At 43.4% G+C, this 20694-nt stretch overlaps 1 pseudogene; it reads left to right on the top strand.

Annotated features, from left to right (window-relative positions):
• Positions 1-3565: 3565 nt before the first annotated feature.
• On the top strand, positions 3566-3831 carry LOC147428087 (uncharacterized; annotated as a pseudogene).
• Positions 3832-20694: the final 16863 nt, after the last annotated feature.

The following is a 20694-nucleotide window of genomic DNA, read 5'->3' as shown; positions in this document are numbered from 1 at the left end:
CACTAGTGTTTAGCAATGGCATCTGTATAGTGTTATGCAAGTTCGTGCATTTGATAGCTAATGGTGTTTGTTAGTTATAACAGGTGCATTATCTCTATGGATTTATTGTGGGTCTACCAATCACCATACAAGGTCATGACTCCATATAGGTGATTGTAGATAGGTTGACTAAACTCTGTAATTTTATTACAATCATGTCCACAGTTACAAACTCAAGAGTTAGCCACATTGTATTTTTGAAAATTTGTATAGCTTATACCAATTGTCCAGTAGTAATGTGAGTGATCATTCTCCCAAGTGTAGCAGTCACTTTGGGAGGGCTATGTTTAAACGATGGGGAAGACAATTCAATATCAGTTATGTGGATCATCCTCCTGTGAGACGGGTCGTGCTCCCAAGTTTAGCAGTCACTTCAAGAGGGCGATATTTAAACGATGGGGAGCATAACTCAAGATCAATTATGTGGATCATCATAAGATGGATGGGCACATTGAACGTGCTAATCCATTGCCTGAGGTTATGCTAAGAAGATACGTTACAAAGAAGAAATCTAATGGATAGGTTATCCCCCTATTTTGGAGTTTCCTATATTATTGTATAACATGTTACGATGAGGTTTAGTCCCTTCATGCTTATGTACAGTTTTCAACCTACATCACCGGTTGTGGTGGGGTTGGCTATTGAGAAAATTCAGCAAGTCAAGGATTTTATCCAAGACCATATGGACATGCAAAAAATTGCTCAAAGATACAAGAAGTATTCTCATGAGAAACATCGACAAAGTCACTTTTATGAAATCATGAAGAGGCATCGTTACATGTTCCAAAAACATCAAAAATTTTGAAAACTAGTCATCACTCTAGATACCTCTTAGTAATCCATGTAAGATACTTAGAGAACATTTTTCTATCAATTTAAAGTTCAAGTAAGGAAAACATTAGTGTTCTCGCGAGGAGATATGCCACTTTTGTCTTTTAGGATGAAACGTGCTTTGAAGGGGGGGGGGAGGGGGGGGGGGGGGGGGGGGGGGGGGGGGGGGGGGGGGGGGGGGGGGGGGGGGGGGGGGGGGGGGGGGGGGGGGGGGACAATGGTAGGACCATTGAGGCAAGGGCCTAGGCTAAGCGTGCAGTTTAGAGATCTCTATGACAAGGACTATATAGAGAGTGATTAGGAGGAAAAGAGCATGTCTTAATGACGAGTGGTCTTTCAGCAGGACATGTCAATAGAATCTATAGAGATAGAGGTAGAGCGGCAGTGCTCTAGTGAGACACAGCAGGTTTCAGTGGCAGACAGAGGTAGAGCGGGTCTCCTCCATTGAAACATAGTCAAAGATTACGCGCGTGAAGTTCTTTGATATACTTGTGCTAGAGACTAATGTGGTGATGTCAAGGCACATAATTCCACCCATGGATGACAAGGATGTAGCCATCCCAGTGTTGGCAATAACACGTCTATATATGATGAGTTGCCTTCATGATAGAGTGTATGCAGATCGTCGTAGATTTTGTTGGTGTTTTGGTGTCTCATGTATGATCTATTACTGTTGAGTTCTACCTAGTAGCTATAGTGGGAGAATTTGTAGCAGGCATTGTCAGTCGTATGATGGCTAACACTAGCATGATGGATTGTGGAGCTATGCATACCATATAGAGATCTCTGCAAGATTTGCATGTACTCTCTAGCATGAATACGCACATTTGTCTATCACTAGAGCCGATACGGCTACATGCAGATTGAGTGAGCGAGACAGTGGGCATAGGTTACCAGAGTGTGTTGCCTATAGTTTTTTGTATATACTAATAGTTAATTGGTAGAATCCACTTATCATCACATTCACCTTTAAGTGGAAGGTTGCTGGGGTTAAAGGTGGATTTGCCTTTGCGGTGGGTTGGAAATCTATTGTCCGATCGCCCATTGACATCTTATTCTTCTATGTCTATATAGACAATAAGGAGTGAGGCTCACTTTGGCCTCTACTCCACCCCACATAGAGTATATCTCTTCTTTTTCCCCTTCATCACACCACACGCATCGCGTCACCGCACCTTTCAAAGATCACAAGGGGTAGTTAAAGAGGGGCATCCACATGGTGGGGGGGTGAGTGTTATTATGAACCCCCCTCCTTTGTGCATGTATGTGTGAATCTTGTCTCACACACTAAGGCCAAGCCACCCTTTCCTTATAATTACCCCTTCCTTGGTGGAGGGCACCTAAGCCTGCATATTTTGTGGGAGCAATTAACAATGACCCAATCATTGCTTGGGAAGCTTGGATAGGGGCTTCTCCTTCTATCTATATAGAAACTTTTCTTTTTTATTCTAGAATAAACCCCCCGTTTAAGGAAATCAAAATTGTGTCAAGGTGCATTTGAGACATAGTGTATCAATTTCAACCTTGTCTGACGTAGATTGAAGCATACATCAGGCGCTTTCACCTGACCTTAGCACCAGTGCTCGCAAATTTTGAAATTTACCTCTAAATTTTATTATATTTGAAGGTGAGAAAACCTACAAAATTTTAAAAAAATTAGTGTTATTTGGTGTAAAAACCTTCAAATTTACCTCTGTTGTTTCACATATGTAGGTTTGCCAAGATTTTGAAAAAAAAGTTTTTTTCGAGCACTGCTTAGCACTGGGTTTTTCGCAAACTGAACAAAAAAAAAGTGACTTGCATTTAAATTTGCACTATGACATCTTTAGCCCCAAAAGGTGTCATACCTTCAAACCAAAAGTCCATGCAACATGTCAACCATCCCACTAGTGCTTGGAGAAAACCGATGTTTAGTGTAATTCCGATGAAGGTGAGAATACCTACAAGGATTAGACAAATTTAGTGTTAAAAGCCTTCAAAGAGAATCAATTTACTTTTAGTGCTTCTTCTTTTTGTTTGAAATGCTCATTTGAGGTGGATTTGAATTAACTCAACACCTAGGGGACAGGAAACTGTGTAGGTCAAATATGGGAGCGAGGCACGATGGTTTAGCTTCAGGTCAGGTATGCACGATGGTTTCAGCTTCAAGTATGCTCGTTAAGGATTAGCCATGCTCGTAAAGCTTCGCCTTAGGGTCACGAGCTTGCGGCTGGAATTTTTTTTGCTACCTTAGTTCAACTGAGCACAGAGAAGTGCTTTGAGCTCTGTAGCGTTTGGTAAGCTTGAGCGTCCCCGCCTCCCCTCCTTTAAGCGTCCCCGCTTCTCCTCCTACAAACACCGAGCCCCCCTCTGTCTGTAGCGATTATTAACATTGTTGTGATTATTTACACTTGCAGATAATAATCGCTTGAGGGATTGCCTGCATCGCGATTATTAGCCTTAATAATCACCTTTTGAGCCTATATGATAAGCGCATGTGCATGTGGAGAATTAGCGAGTTCTATCTCCTCGTTTAAGTTCTCCCTTTTGTGCGAGATCGTGAGTTGAGCAACACGCGCGGTGCGTTAAGCAGCATGCAGGGCATCTCCCCCCCCAACCCACCCCACTGCGCGATCTTTATCTTTAACAATTACTATCAAAAATTATTATATTTCCCTTTTTTTAACTTGGTGTCGGTGAGGCCTGTCATTGTGACATGGCGAGCTCCTCTAAGCCGTCCTATGCCGAAGCAGTGGTGGCAGGCAAAGAGCAGCCCGATGCTCTGAAGGCTATCGAGCCGACCGACGACCTTGCAAAACCGGGCACCGATGATAGCGGTCAAAGCTTCCTTACTAATCTAAGTAAGGAAGAACTGAAACAAAGAAAGACGCAGGTGGAAAAAGACCTAGCAGCAACCCTCTGTGCACTGGCATTGAACAAAAGGTCGCGCAAAGATTCAGCGACGCAGGAGGATGCTGCTGAAGTGGCCAAAGAGGACAGATCTTTCCAAGCACCTAAGAAGGCACTCCCACAGCATGTCGAGGTGGAAGATGTCGTTACGGTGGTTGTTCCCCCCGCCATTGTGAAAAAACAACTTGCAGAGGTTGTAAACTCCACTACATGGTCTTCGGGTTTATGGGGAGAGTTCCCAATAGAATTGAGCTTTGTAATTGGCTTTGCAGTCCACTGGTGTTTAATCAGCATGGCTCGATAATATTCACCCAAAATATAGCAAAAGGATTCGTGTCAGTTCAATTCAACGACAGTGCAATGGTTGAGAAGGTTTTGGCGAAAAGCCCGTTATTCTTCAATCGCGCGCCAGTGTGCATGCTCCCTTGGGACCCTTTGTTTGAATCTAACGAGGCATTCAAGGATATCTGCCCAGTATGGGTGGAGTATGCCAACCTCCCTGTATGGCTTAGGAAGAATTTAAAGGACCTCGCAGCTGAACTTGGTGATCCACTTTTTGTCCCATCTGCCAGAGCCTCGGGTGTAGAAGCAAACAAGGTATGTATATGGTGGGATCTACGAAAGCCACAGCCAAAGAACTTGGTGGTGAACGTTGAGGCAGGACTAAAGATCATTCCTCTTAACTTTAACACTTTCTTTGGGGTCTGCTTCAAATGCAACAAATTTGGGCATTATGCGAGGGCGTGTCCCGCTGAGGTGCTAAAGCCTACAGATGAGAGTAGTGAATTACAGGCTACCCCACAGGGTGGCACGTATACAATAGATCCAACAAAGAAGCCTACTGAAAATATTTGCAAGGCAGAGGGTGGGCATAATAAAGTCAACACGAATAAAGATGTGGAAAAACAAGACCATGGAAACCGGGGTAAGGGCAAGACCACCCAAAGCTACCGCTTTTCATCCACCGCTCAGCAAAGAACGGCCACCCCAGTAATGCAGAAGATCGTGATGTCTCCAACTCTTAGGTCAAAAGATGAGGGATGGCAACAAGTACCTCATCTTATATGTAAACGGTTCAAAGAGAAGGCTAGGGCCTTGGGTCAAATCAATGGTCTCCCACCGGATGTCCCAAAGCCTCCTTTCCTATATGACAACATACTGGAAGTTTTGGGGAAGATGAATCAAGAGGACCTTTCCACGTCCAAGCTAGATACCATGCAGGTTCCAGTAGAAAAGGAGCCAATGGAAGAGGACAACCTGAATGGGAACTCTGTTGAAGAGTTCCTGGAGGCAGAAGAATTGGTCCCCCTTTCTCGATGATAGATACTCTCTCTATTCAGTCTTGGAACAGGAAGGGATTAAAAACCAAGAAGAAGGGCACTCTCTTCTGGGAAGAAGTGAAGAAAGAGAAGGCAGTCAATTGCTGGCCCATCCAAGAGCACCATTTGGATGCTCGTAGCAAGAGAAAATTGGCTGTAGGAAAGAAACTTATCTTTTATGGGGAAGGAAGTGACGGTTTCAGTGGTGTCTTGTTCATTGCTGACAGAGACTTGGAACCAAAGAAGGTTTTAAACCACCCCTTCGGAAGAGTCCTTGGTGTTAGAATCAGATGGGACAATCAACCTATCACCATAGTTAATGTTTACGGTCCTTGCAGCAACGCAAAGGATAGAGCTAAACTGGGGATGTAGCTCAAGGATACTCTGATTAAAGGGGAACGGCTAATGGTTGGAGATTTCAATATGGTCGAGAAAAGCAAGGACAGAACAGGCTCTACCAGTCTACTGGCTAGCTCAGAAAAGTCTAAATGGCTGAGCTTATGTTAGAAGTGGGCTATGATTGACTTGTGGGAAGTGGGCCCATGGAACAGCATGCCTGGATTCACATACACAAGCCTTCAGTATGCCCGCACTACCTCCCGACTCGACAGATCGCTAGCATCATGTAGACTCAACTTCAAACCTGTTTCCATGGGAGTGGCAATAGGTTTGCAATCCTCGAGTCCAAACTCACATAGAAATGTCTCTATGTAACTTGTCTGACACAAGGCAATACCACCATGACACAAGGCAATACCACCATCTCACCATCCAGCTTGCGTTTCAACTTGTAAACCCACTTCGTACCAATGGCCTTTTTGCCAGAGGCAAATCACATAAAGTCCATGTGTCATTTTCTATAAGTGCATCATATTCTGATTGCATGCCTGCCATCCAATTTTCTGAATTCTGTGCTTCATCAAAAGACAGAGGCTCCTCAACATCATACAAGCTAGATACAGCCAAAGCATAACAATCTGATGCATAAGATGCATGGCGAGAGCGTGAACGAGTACGACTAGACAAAGGTTCATCCAATTTACTGTCACGCAAAGTGTGCACCAGCATTTTGGTATACCTCTAGCCTGCTCATTTTCAGCCCTTTCCTCATCAAGTACATCATGTACATCTTCATCAGTAATAGGCTGATCTGTAACATTTTCAGAAACCCCCACAGGTTGTACATTTGCCTCATTGGAACTGACATTCGTATTTCCACCACCGAAAAGAGGTAACAAAGTGTCATAAATGTCATGCGAGCTTACATTACTGTCTCTAGTACATGACAGCAAGGGCTGAACAGAATCTTCCACAAACACTACATCCCGTGTAACCAGAATACGTTTTGTTTGCGGATGATACAACCTGTAACCTTTGCTTTCAGCACTATAACCAACAAAAATACATTTGACAGCCTTATCATCCAATTTTCTGCGCTGTGTTTGTGGCACCAAAGCATATGCCAAACAGCCAAAAACACGCATGTGCTCAATAGAAGGCTTTCTATCATGCCATGCTTCATATAGAGTAATAGTGTTCAAAGCTTTCCTAGGACACTTGTTTAGTACATAAGTGGCACACATGATGGCTTCAAGCCAAAAAGAATGCGGAAAAGCTTGACTTTTGACCATACATCCTGCCATTTCAGTAAGTGACCTGTTTTTCCTCTCAACAACACCACTTTGTTGAGGTGTATAAGGCACTGTATATTGGTGTTTTATCCCACGACTAGCCAGAAATGCATCGAATTCATGAGACATATACTACCACCTCGATCGGAATGGAGGGTGCCCATAGAACATTTCGAGACATTTTCAGCCACCCATAGGTAGAAATTGTTTGAAGCACATAAAAACTTTGGACTTCGCTTTAAGCGGAAATACCCATCCATGCCTAGAGTAATTATCAATGAAAGTCACGAAGTAAAGGTAATTGCCCAAGGAGGGAGTTTGCATGGGCCCAGAAACATCACTATCCACAAGCTGTAACCTGCATGTGGCCCTAACTGAACCATCCTTTGGAAACATAGAACGGTGCATCTTACCCAAAATACAGCCTTCACAACATGTTTGATAGGTGCTTCAAGAGGTAGCACAGAAGCAACCATATCAGATTTCTGCAAACGCGGCAAACTAGCAAAATTCAAATGACCAAAACGTGCATACCAAAGTTTTGCATCTAAAATAGCCCTTGAATCGGCAACAGCATTTGCAAAATTTTGTCCACACTTGTCATACAAAGTGAGCTTATACAGCCCACGGCACAAAAGGCCAGATGCAACAATTTCATCACCAAAACGGAGATCATGAACAATTCATCTTTCATCCATAAATTTGACTACAAGTCCAAGTCTAGCAAGTGCGGATACAGACAAGAGATTCTTCTTGATCCCAAGTACATAAAGTGCATCAACAAGTGTGAAGGAACTGCCATTTCCAGCAATAAGCACAATCTTTCCAACTCCTTGAACCGGATAAGAGGCATTGTTGACACAAGTGACTGAATTCCCATGAGGGACACACTCGAGAGAGGTGAATAATTCACGATGTGAGGTAATGTGCTTTGTAGCACCACTGTTGAAATACCACACATGTGAATCTGTAGCAACTGACAAGCATGCATCATGGACAGCAGGATTGTAAGTGCACTTTGCGCTAAATCCCATTCTCCATCAATCAGCAACAAAGTCTCCTTTCACAGAAGACTCAACAATGGTTGCATTTCTGAGTGGAGCCAGCATTGGCAGTGGAACCACCCTCTTTCTTCTTAGCCTCTTTGGCCTTCAACTTAGGACACGACTTGATCAAGTGATCATTAGCTTTACAATAATGGCAACGCATTTTCTTTTTGCCCTTATCACCAGAATTTCCATACGAATTGCTGCTAGTAGAAGTATTAGGAACATAATTTTTGGACTCACAGTACAACCGTAAGAAGTGGATGTATTGTTGTTACCACCCTTTCTCTGAGAAGCAATAAAAGCCTGTTCAATTGCACGCTACCTAGTCTGGTTTTTTTCTAGAAAGTGACTCTTGCAACAGCAATGTGCATAATGCATCAAACTTGACAACTTCAGGATCTCCTTGGGTCATAAGTCTCCAAGTACTAGCAAAAGTCTGGTAAGAATCTGGTAAGGCATCAAGAACAGTCTGCACAAGGAAACTGTTTGAAATGACTTCACCTGCAGAAATAAGTTGCTGATTGATATCCTTGACACTAGCAAGGAAAGTGTCCATATCATCTTCCTCATGCATAATCTTCGACTCCGGCTCTTTACGCAGCAAAGCAGTTTTAGCCTCATTACGAGTTACATAAAGACCAGCCAAAATATCCCAAGCCTGTTTTGCAGATTTTGTTGAACGGATGTGAGGAACAATGGTGCGCTTCACAGACAATGCAATCAATGCATGAGCATGCGCATCCTTTACATCCCAACGAGCTTGTTCTACCGTAGGCAAAACAACTCTAATAGTAGCAATCCTTGCAGCAAGACCTGCAACATCCTCGACATCACCTACATCCTCAGAACCAGGATGTATATTAATGCCCTGCACAATATTCCAAACTCCCTTTGACACAAGAACGTGTTGCATCATATAAGCCCACATAGGGTAATTGTCCCCATCCAATCTGTCCTCAGCAGAAAACATCTTGAAGAGATCTGCGTTGTTGTCAGCCATGGTAAATGCTGCACCTGATGTGAAAATGCCCGAAAATAGGAGAAACGGAGTGGGAACAACACGTGCTATATAGCACAAACCGTAGAAAATTGTAAGGAACCTGTTATGCAGAAATTGGCACTGACAAAAATTCTGCACAAAATGAAAAAATTGCCTGTACAGACCTGCTTGTAGTGGAAACGGAGGCTGAAATGAGCCCGAATCAAAAATATTTTTCGACCTGCAAATGCTCGCCAAACCTCACTGTAATCGAATAAAGTGAGCAGGCGTGTGCTGGAGCAACTAGCGACTAAGCCTGGGAGGACGTAACTTGCTCTGATACCAATTGTTGGAATTAGGGTTGCAGAGAAACACACACAGCTTGGAGAAGACGAAGGAAGCTCAAGGAACACAATAGAGAGTGTGTTACTTAGTGTGCAATGGAAAGATAAATAGCCCTAGAGTGATGGGCGTATATACAATGCTTGGGGGAAAAAACCTCCTAAAGAGGGAAAAAATGCCCCGACGGTCCTAGTGTGTTCACACATATCACTGCCACGTGTATATGGTAACACAAAAAGCCTCTCCGATCACATGCCATTACACTTACAGCTCAAGAAAGATAAAGGGGGAAGGGGGGGGGGGGGGGGGGGGGGGGGGGGGGGAGGGGCAATCCCTGAGAGGGGAGAAAAAGCTTCTTGTTCAGGGTCACACCTGTTCAAAGACCCTCTCTTCAGAAGCATCACCAAGAAAGCGTTGGGAAAGGTCAAGAAAGATGTGGAGTTGAACAAACCTAGTGCTTGGAACATATTTTTTCGAAGTGTTCAAAATGCTATCAAAACTTTGGGTCCTCGGGTTAAAAAAGCCAATGAGGCACAAATCAAACATCTCACGTAGGAGGTTGCACAATTAGCCTCTAGGAAGGCTTCCGGACTGGCTCCCGAGGATGAGCACAAGCGATGGCTTGAAGATAAATCTCACCTGGCCAACGAACAACTGGAGGAAATCAAGAAGGCGAGATTGCTCTCTAGGGAAACTTTCCTCCAACCAGATCCTTCTAACCAAGCACATTTTTTTAGGGCTCTGAAAGTGAGGAAGAGTCGAGGCCGCGTACAAGTGCTAGATGATGAGAAAGGGAATACAATTTAAAACCAAGATGAGATGGCTGGATTTATGCTCAAGTATCTCAGCCAGATTATCGGCCAGCCAAAGACCCAATCTCAGGAAGTGGATGAAGCTCGAACGTCTTTACTTAGGTGTGTTGAAAAGAAGGTTCCCTAGGAGGAAGCCAACCGCATGGAAAAGGCCTTCTCTAAGGAGGAATTCCCAGCGGCACTAAAAGCTCTGGGCAATGAAAAGTCCCCCGGTTGGGATGGACTGACGGCTGAATTCTTCATGGAATTTTGGGATGATCTCAAGGGTCCAGTCACACGGATGGCCAATCAAGCTGTTTCCGAAGAGTCATTGGATACGAGTGTTAAGAGAGGGCTTATCAAGCCTATCCCCAAACGGATTTGTTGCTCTCAACTTAAACATTGGCATCCCATTACGATGATGTCAGTAGCATACAAAATTACTACCAAGGCGATAGCTCTAAGACTTGCCCCCCTCCTGCTTCGGATCATCTCTCCCCATCAACACGGGTTCATTAAAGCGAGATCTATATATGACAATATCTTGGCAGCAATGGTAGGAATAGAGTATGCATCCTTCTCCAAGCTAGAGTGCATATTGCTGCAACAGCTGGACCTCGACAAAGCCTATGATAGAATAGAATGGTCTTATATAGAAGAAGTCATGGGAGCTCTAGGCTTGGGGCCTCGCCTTTGTCGCCTCATACGCACACTAGGCATTGGTAGCCAATCAGAGCTCCTGTTTAATGACACTGTGGGCTCTTTTGAGGTTAAAAGGTCTATTAAGCAAGGATGTCCCCTGGCCCCCTTGCTTTTCACCATAGGGTCGCATCCTCTCATTACGATGCTCGAAGCCAGTGCTACGAGGGGAGAGATTCAAGGTCTGGCATTACCGGGCGACGACGAGCTACTGGCCAAAATGTTCGCACATGATTCGCTCCTATTCTTGAAGACGTGCCCTCAAGTTGTCAAGAGAGCTGTGGAGATTTTGCAAACATTTGCTGTGGCCTCGGGATCCAAGTGCAATATAGAGAATTCAAGACTAGTCGGAGAACGACTCTTTTGAACCTGCAGTTTGGACAGGAGAGATTATCTCAAAAGGGAGTGTATTCAGACACCTGGGAGCCCCCGTTGGGGTGGATGTAACCCACAGGCAAAGATTTCAATGGGTCCTTGAAAAAATAAGTTCGAAATTGCGAAGATGGGAGTTTGTTATCCTCCCCTTCCAAAGCCGGATTAGAGTGATTAATGCTTTTATGATCCCGTATATTTCTTTCCTCAGCCCGTCCTCAAGATGGCTAAGTGTAATTGGAAAGAATTCTTAAAACGAGTGAAAAGGTTTCTTTGGAAGAACAACACGAAAACCTCCCGGCCATGGCAGTGGGCTAGATGGCAGGTAGTTGCTTGCCCATTAGACCAAGGAGGGCTCGACATTCTTAACCCTGTATCCCATGTTGAGGCCCTTTGTGCCAAGTTTTTTTCGACCCCTCTCCCTCCAAGACTCGAGTGGACTCTGGGCCGCAGCTGTTTTGCTATTCCAACCGGCTGAAGGGTCAAGGCTAAGCTGAGCACACGTTTCTCAAACATTGATTGGGAGTTGTACTCTTGTGTAAAAGTAGTGGGTTCAAAAAGCTGCATCTTTGTCCTCGTGGTTTGCATTACAACTCAATAAATGATTCTATGATTTGTAAGTTTTGTATGAAGGTCACGTAGTCACAAGCACTCAAACTTCAAAGGACCAATTGATTATTGACCATATACGAAGGATGGCCTTGCAAGTTGCCAAGGACCAATGACCATATACGAAGGATGGCCATTGGGCTTGCCAACAAACAATTGAGCGTTCATTGTTCAGGTGTTGTGCAGTGACGTCCTTATTGGTGGACTATTTGTACAACACTTTTAAAAAGTAAATGCCTCGCCCAAGAGGTGAAAGAACAGACGCAAGTAATATACGTAGTACTTGGGTGCCAAATTTCACGGGAGGGGGGAGCCCCAGGCGCCCCCCCCCCCCCCCCCCCCCCCCCCCCCCCCCCCCTCCTTTTTTCCTACCAAGATATCATCTCTTTGCAATGCAAAGGCAATTTTTGAGCCACTGACTGGGTTTTGTAGAATTCATAGCTATTTGTTATCTTCGAAAGTCCCCCGGGCCAAAACCAACACCTATGTGTTTATGTTTCTTTTTGGGGCACTCCTCACATAGATGAGATATGTTATCCTAACTTCCTAACTATATCTAATGTGCCAAGCAAGGGGCCTACCACGTGGCAAAAGCTGAGGCCCTTTGGAGGGGAGTGCATTGCAAAGGAAGGGAGTGCATTGCCACGCTGGAAACCGTTTGCCCTTGCATGGCCACGTTGGATAGTACGAAGGAGATTCGAAGAGCGTGTCCACCAAGGAGCATTGAAGGAGTGGCGGGCAAGGGGTCTCTCTCTCTCTCTCTCTCTCTCTCTCTCTCTCTCTCTCTCTCCCTCTCGCCACCATTTCCATCATCGCCTGCAAGCAGGCTCTGCCCATTGCCATCGTCACTGCAGTTTCCATCATCGCCTGCAAGTGGGCTCTGCCTATTGCCTTGCCATCGTCTTCTATATTGCGCGAGGCTCTGCCCATCGCCCATTGCCATCATCACCCGAGGCTCTACCCGCCAGTGCTTGACCCTCCAGTGCAGCTTGACTGCGGTACCCGCCTCCAGTTCACGTTGTGCAGGTCATCACCCTCATCACCCGAGGCTCTACCTGCCAGTGCTTGACCCTCCAATGCAACTTGACTGCGGTACCCGCCTCCATTAGAGGTTGTGCAGGCCTAGCTCATCGTCTGGCCGAGCTATCTGCAGCCCACTGTCTGGCCGAGCTTGTGCGCTCCACTGCAGGTCGCTGAAAGGACCTCCAGGTCACAGCTCGCAACTCGCTGAAAGGACCTCCAGGTGAGAGAGAGAGAGAGAGAGAGAGAGAGAGAGAGAGAGAGAGAGAGAGATGTTTCTTGCTCCACGATATGCAAGGCACAACTCCACCACGGAGCATGCACAGAGAGAGAGAGAGAGAGAGAGAGAGAGAGAGAGAGAGAGAGAGAGATGTTTCTTGCTCCACGATATGCAAGGCACAACTCCACCACGGAGCATGCAAAGAGAGAGAGAGAGAGAGAGAGAGAGAGAGAGCTAGAGTTTGTGCAGGCAAACGTGGTGTGGGCGTGGGCCGAATACGCGAGCTAGCTGAGTTTCCTCAAGCGAACATGGTGTGGGCGTGGGCCGAATATGCGAGCGCGCTCTGCTCGGGTGGCGATTGTTTCGTAAGCTTTTTTTTTTTCAAAAAAAAATGGTGGGTTGTAGTGCCGCTGCATAGAAATACACCACATTTGGCATGTTATGTTGTTTTTGAAGTACACCACATTTAGCATGCGCGAGAGAATTGGCAAGAAGAAAGCAAAAGAACATTTTTTTTAAAAAAAATTATCATCATCTTCTAAACAATGCAGTGCCGCTGCACGAAGTACACCACATTTGGCATGTTATGTTGTTTTTCAAGTACACCATATTTGGCATGCGTGCGCATACATGTTGATAAAGGAATTGGCAAGAAGAAAGCAAAACGTTTTTTTTTTTTTAATCATCTTGAATTATTTTGCCCTCACTTTAGATCTTCTAAACAAAGTCTAGATTTTGAGAGAGAGAGAGAGAGAGAGAGAGAGAGAGAGAGAGAGAGAGAGAGAGAAAATTTAAAAAAGAAAATGAAGAAGAAGTAGAGTATTTTAACATCGTAGGAAACTATCCAAGAGACCTTGAGGAGAGCTGAACTAAAGACCTCTCTTTCTCCACAATGGTGTGGATCTGTAGTGTCAGTACTTTGATCCTTGTCAAGTCTCTCTTTTACCTTGAGCGCTTCACATTAACCAAAGAATATGGTAGAGACTGTTGATGCCAAGTAGCTACGATTTGTTGAGATGTGAGTTGGGCTACATTGGTAGAATGTATAATTCTTTCTTCCCACTCCATTGCCTCTTTTCAGATGTCGGTTGTTACTTGAACTATCTAAACCTTTAATTCTTTTTCAGCATCTACTGTGAAACCATCCAATGGTTCTTCAGACACTAGATCTATGGGTTCTTCTTCTTAGATAGATTTGGATGCCTCTGCTAGATCCATGCTTTGCAAGAATTGGAGAGCTTCCATTTCTTGTATTTTTGGTTCAACTGTACCTTCTTCACATGTGAGTGATTTGTCTTTAGATTGCACTGTTGCAGCTTCCATCTCAACTTGGAGTGTAGCTATCTGCTTTTGAGAGTCTTCTTCTTTGTTCATGAAGCTAAGTGATAGCTCACTTCTTTGTATTTGCTCCAATTTCAATTCTGTCTCTAGATCCTTGCACTGCTTTTTCATTGCTTGATAGGCAAGGTTTGAACCTTGGAGTATGAACACTATGGGATTTTCTTCTAGCTTGTTTAGTAGCTCACTTTGATCTTTATGTCAAGCCTTTGCTTGTGCCACTTGCATGTTGGCAATATCAAATTGCATTTGTAACCACAAGGCATGTGCGTTGGTATCAAAGATAATGGTATAAAATTTTATGATTTTCTTTTCTTCACCATCTCCTACAGTTGCCAATTCCTCCTCGAATCATGTCATTTTTTAAAGTTTTGCAAGCTGCTTTGTGTTTGACTGTTGGAGCCTTTGAATTTCCACTTGCAAAGTCTCATGAAGAGATTTGTATTCTTCTAAAAATGCGTATGCCACTTGTATGCACTCTTTTGGAGTGACTTCAGCATGCTGGCTTGCTTATGGTGATGATACATTTCACTTTTCAGGTTTTGCAATATCTAATGAGCATATTGCGTATACTCCTCAATCTCTTCTAGGTCTAGTGTTCTAGATGTAGAATCTTGTACTTGCTCTCCCACTTCAACTCTAGTGGTTTGTTCCCTCCTTCCTTCCCTACTTTCTTCCATTGCCAGTCGTGTACTTAGCTCTGCTTTAGCTTCTTTTTGTGTTTGTTCCAAAATTGTTTGTAGATCCTCAGGGATTTTTGTAGTAACTATTAACTCTGCTTCCATTTTGTCATCATGTGGTGCATGTGCTTTTTCATGTTTTTCTGGGGTGAGTGAAGGAAATGTAGTAGTTTCTTGAACTTCTCGTAGAGGAGAGGGAACATTGGTGGTTTTAGTTCCTTTTTCTTCGCGTTCCTTTTCTTCTTCACAGTAAATGCGTTCAGGTCAAGGGGATGTTGCCGGAATTGGTACAAGGGGTTCTTATTTCTCAACTTGGCTAGCTTGGGTTTCCAAAACTCTTCAAAATCCCCTACAAGGTCTCTTTCCCTCTTAAAATCTTTCCTTTCTCTTGCTAGTGTTGATGCTCTCTATGATGGCTCCTCAATAATCTCACAGGTGTTGGTACCTTTCTTCGTTTAGAAACGGGTTCTTCTACTTTTTGCTTGCCTTTAGCTTTCCTTTTTTTCTCTTCTTTGGTGTTTGAGGGCTTGAAGGCACTTTTAGAGGTTTTGTCCTCTTCAGGGTCATCCATCGGCTCCTCGTTGCTTTCTTCACTATCCTCCTTGGAAGGTTGTACCTTTTGTCATATAGACGTCTCAGTTTTGGTGTTGACACCTCTTGCTCTTCTTCCTCTTCCTTCTCATTTTTGAGCCCAATGATAAGCCAGTTGTTTTGGTGAGGGGCAGATGGTAGATTGTTTGACATTCCCACCGCATAATAGGCTATGAGGGTAAGAACTTCTAGGGCTCCCAAGTATGTGATGCTAGTGCTTTTCTTGGCACTCTTAAGTGTGTTGAGCATATACTGGGCGTGATCGAGTGGCATAGGTAGATTGGTTTTTAGGGCTCTTGTAAATGCAGATGCCACTGAATGACTGGGGTGGTATATCAGTTGGGCTTCTTTGCAGAGAAGGGGAAATGTTGGTGGAACAGGCAGACAGGATCTGTAGTTGGTTTGTGCATCATATCAAAAACGATAGAAGCTGCCACGTTCCTTGTGAGTATGCCCACCCTCTTCTTCTCTTTTGATCTCATTGATTCACCTTCTATAGGTAGCTTCAGAGCTTTGGCAATGATGTCCTTGGTGATTTCAACTTCCACTGCCTCGTCGGCTGAGTTGGAGAGCCTAGCTATATCATCTTCTTGGATAGAGATTTGCATGTATGCTCTTTGTAGATCAACTCCGCATGCCACGGCCCACCATCTTATAGTAAGCTAGTAGCCCTAGCCATATGTGTGCTTCTGCCAAGGCCAGTTCCTTTGCCACATTATAGATTTCCCTTGACATCATTTGCATCTCCACCACTTTTCCATCGGCTATCCTAAAATTCCCATGAAAGCATGGCAACATGGTGATTCTCTAGCAGATCTTTTCCCGCATAGCTCTTGCAATCTTTGCTTCATTGACTTCTTTTATGTTGCGGTCCGTGAGCTTTGCATTGAACCTGAGTGAAATCAGATAGGAATCCGCGATTAGGTACATTTTAGAGTTGAATTACTGTACTTTGTCCCAATTGAGTTGTGACTGATCAATTCCAAGTTGAAAGTTGTCAAACAAGTCAAATCCCTTTTTGTCCAGAGCTAATAATCGCAATTATTTTCTTGGTATTGTTAAGTATGGAGCTTGATTTACCCCTTGTAATTTTCTGTGGTAAGAGCACACATGTGTAAGGCCCCCATTATGAGGAGAAGCCATCGTGCGTGAAGCAAAATCACTCATTGGGAAACCAAAATTTTCACGGCCAAAAATCAAGGGCAACTTTAGGGGCCTCGGGGGCGTAAGCGCCCGAGACTTTTTTTTTTCCTTTTCGCCGGAATATTATGGCCGGACGGCGGCCGGAAAGTGGTCGAAAAACAACCGGTTGGTTGGCCAGTTGGCAGATAGTCAATGGCCGGTGGCCGGTGGTCGAAAGTCAATGGCCTGGGACGGTGGCCGAATTCAATGGCCGGTGGCTGAATTCAAAAGCGGACTTGTCTTCTCAAGGGCGGCCACACATGGGTGGATTGAAGGGTCCGATTTGGACCTATCTACACAAGAGCGGCTACACATGGCTGCCTCTCATGAGAGAGGGCAGTCCTTTTGGCCTATAAAAGGAGGCCATTTCTACACACATTTCAGAGTGTGAAGTTGATGCAACAAGGTGAGTGTGAGGTGGTGAGAGTGAAGCAAGGCGGGAGCTCCATTAAGGGTATAATCCCTTTGTAAACTACTTCTTGTTTTGAAGTACTAAAGCCATTGAGTGGCTGCTTTCCCGTGGACGTAGCCCACATTGGGTGAACCACGTATATTGTGTGTACTCTCTCTCTCTCTCTCTCTCTCTCTCTCTCTCTCTCTCTCTCTCTCTCTCTCTCTCTCTACTCTATAATCTCGTGTATGTAAATCTGTCTCTCTCCATTAAGTAATCTACTCAATTATCTATTTAGCTACATCATATTTCCTAACAGGTATGGATTTGTTGGACTTTTTGGAATTTTGAAGTTATTGGGCATTTTTTCATTGGGTCCCCATGCCCCGAATGTGATTTGCTACTTTTTTGGACTCGTGAGTAAGTTTCTCGTGTCAGACTTTGGCTATGTGCAAAAGAGTGCATTTTTTTGCGTTGGAATCATTGAGCAAGTGAATTTTGTGCATCACATGGATTTTTGTCTTTAATGCATCATGTGGAAGGGTTCTTAAGTAAAAAATGCAAGTTGGTGCAAAATTTAACCGTAGAGAAATAATCGCGATTATTATCTATTCATGCAAATTTTTACCAAGTCAGGCTTTCCAAGACCTACACTTGTCCTACAACCCTAGTATGTAATACTTAGCTCTTGCTTGGCCTTTTTTGGAGGTGCCGATGCCATTTTAGCACTTGGTACTCTAACTTTGGTGATTGTTGGTTTTGGTACTTAGTGGTTGCCATTTTATTCACTTCATGCATATGGGTGCATCCCAAATGTCATCTAGACATACTCTGTCAAGTTTCATCCATTTTGGAGTCGATTTGTGGCGGAGGTCAAAAATGACGCTTTGCCATTCATCGAGACAATTTTGATTACCATAGGCATCAAATCATGATTCCTTTGAGTTCCACTTTGGTGCATTGTTTAGATTACATGTGGGGAAGCTTCCTGCAAAGTTGTAATTGAATTCCGACCTTGGTCCAAAATTGAGATTATTATTTATCGACTTCCTTTTACCCCGGTCAAATGGTCATCCAATCACTTGGAAATGGTTTGTAGGTCATTGCTATGCCCCCTATCAAGTTTAATAACATTTGGTGTGTTGAGCTGATCGTTACAATCATTTATACATCGCTTTTCCCAGGGAAGATTATGCTAGCCTAGGGTTTTTCTGAACTACCCCAGACTCAAAGACATGATTAGAAACATTCATTAGTAGGCTAGCAACTCATCCATCATGTCTCATGCGAGACAATGTACTGTGTTGGTCTAGAACCTGTAGACTTCATGCACAGAATGGTCGCCATCCCAAAGTAGGCAAATGAAAATAAGACTACTTTTAGCCTACTTCGACTATACATACTTGGACTTCCCAACTCATCTCCTCTCAAGCCCGTTGTTAGTCCTACTAGGTCACAAAGTATACTTTCGTTTCAAAATTTTCTTCATTTGGATTCCAATTGCTCCATTTTTGAACGTTTTGCAGAATCAAGCATTGTGGCCTAAATTTAGGCTTTCTGGCACCATCCTCAGAATCACGCAAAAATTGTTCTGGTTGTCCGTCTTCGCTTCCTAGTCATCATGGTTCCTTTTAGTTTTCCATTTATTTAATATTTTATGATCTTTTTATTAAGAAAATTAAAATAAAACTACAAACTCACTCTAAAGAATAGAATTCGAAATCCAAAAATATGGAAACACACACTAATTTCATTATTTGGCTATATTTTGTTAGATTGCTCCATTCTGATCATTTTTTTGGCCAAAAACCACGCAAAAAGAGAAAAAATTGCAATATTTTTTGCTTTTTGGTGATATTTATACGCACACCTAGGGATTATCATATTACATATTCCCTATTCTATTTACTTATAAGGGCATTTCACTTTTGAGTTACAAAAATCCACAAACTAACATTCAAGCACTTCAAAAGATTGCCCTTTTCCTAATCTGCTTCAGATATATGGTTCCGCATTGAGAATGTCTCTCCCCCCCTCCCCTCCTTGCTTGATTCCTCCGGGACGACAGGATGTAACCCGGTTTGTGCATGGGTAACAAAGTCGTATCTATGTATAGCTGAGGTTGGCTCTACCATGCTACTAAAGTCAATGCAATTTCAAACACTATGTTGTGCAAAGATAGGTCTTGTGTTTGTTAACTCTCTTGAAGAGTAGATCTTGAATTCATTGCACTCTTTCTTTGCTCCAGGATCGTGTGGCATTGTAGATGATGGTTTTGTTGGTAATGGTTGTAGCTTTGATACCCATTGGTACATGACTTCCTGTGGCTTTGCCTTGATTTTCCATTTGCATACAATTGTTGGTTTGGGCATGGCTTCAGGTTGTTGCTTGGGTTTCCATATCCATTGAGCTGGTTGTGACTTTGGTGGCCATTGTTGCGGTTGATAGGGAGGTGTAATTAAGGACTTCTTCTGAGTGTTCAACAGTTGTTTAGGCACCCAAATCTGCTTAGGGTTGTTGATAAACTGGGTTTTGGGTACCCAAAATTGTATGGTTCCTTGCATGCTGGTGTTATGAGGATGGATTTGTTGTCGAATAGTGGACATTGGGTTTGAGATGCTCCTAGTTTTTAGTAGTTGTGGAGTTTTGAGAGCGGTTTTCCACTCTTCATGGATATGAGAAAATGGTACATGCAACTATCCACCTTTGAGCGTTAGCTCAAGAACTTTAGCATCCCAATCCTGGACAGCTCTATAAGTTCTCATCCATGGAACTTGTAATACAATACCTTTCTTCATATGCTCATCAAGAATGAGAATAAATGTGTGTGGGCATACAAATCCATGCACCAAGATGTTGAGATTAATCAAACCCAATGTTGGTGTGTATTCTTTGTACCAACCTTTGACTATAGCTCTACCATGTTCCAAGGGTTGGTTTGTCGCTCTTTTGATAGCATTGAGTCGTGCATCTATGTTGGCTAATGCTTTGACCTTGAATCCATCTTTTAGAGAGACTGTTATCCTCATATCCTCCAAACCATCCAGTCATTCATCATCTATTTTCACTTCATCTTCAACTAAAGATTGAGTAAAGTAATGATGGTCCAAATGCATGCTTCTTCTTGAGATTTTTCAATCACATGTTGTCATTTGAGCTTGCATTCTTTTTCTACATGCATTCTTTGCAAGAGGTCATTAGTTAATGGTAGATGGTATTTCCAAAGTCAACATGCACTAATTTGGTTTTCCTTGACTTCTCCATCTAAGGTAGGTAGTTTAATGGCCCTAATGGGCAAAACATTCTCGATTACAAAAGGACTATGTCCCTTTTTCTTGATTTTGGAATGTGTTGTGTAAGGGAATAAACCAATACAGATCCCTCTTTTTTAGCAAATGTGAATCAATGAGCTATTTTTGTTTCCAATTTTGAGGGTGCAAATTTGTTATGGATCACCATAAAGTTGTTGATCAATTTTTCTATCACCTCATTAAGAAAATGTGCTCCTCAATCACTTACAAGCTCAATAAAAAGTATGTACCATGTGAATATGCATTCATATAGGAATGGTGTAGTGGTTTGAGCATCCCTCTTCCTAATGTCTTTTGCTTTGGCCCATTTGGTCAAGTAATATGTGGCCACAATAATGTACTACATCTGGGTCTTATATGTTGGTGGTTGTATTGGACCGACAAAGTCTATAACCCACTTAGCAAATGCAC

Source organism: Adiantum capillus-veneris, chromosome 23 (genome assembly GCF_014529385.1).
Source record: "Adiantum capillus-veneris isolate H3 chromosome 23, ASM1452938v2, whole genome shotgun sequence".
Taxonomy (NCBI): Eukaryota; Viridiplantae; Streptophyta; class Polypodiopsida; order Polypodiales; family Pteridaceae; genus Adiantum; species Adiantum capillus-veneris.
The sequence above is the reverse complement of the archived record's forward strand: the minus strand, read 5'-3'. Positions and strand labels throughout refer to the sequence as shown.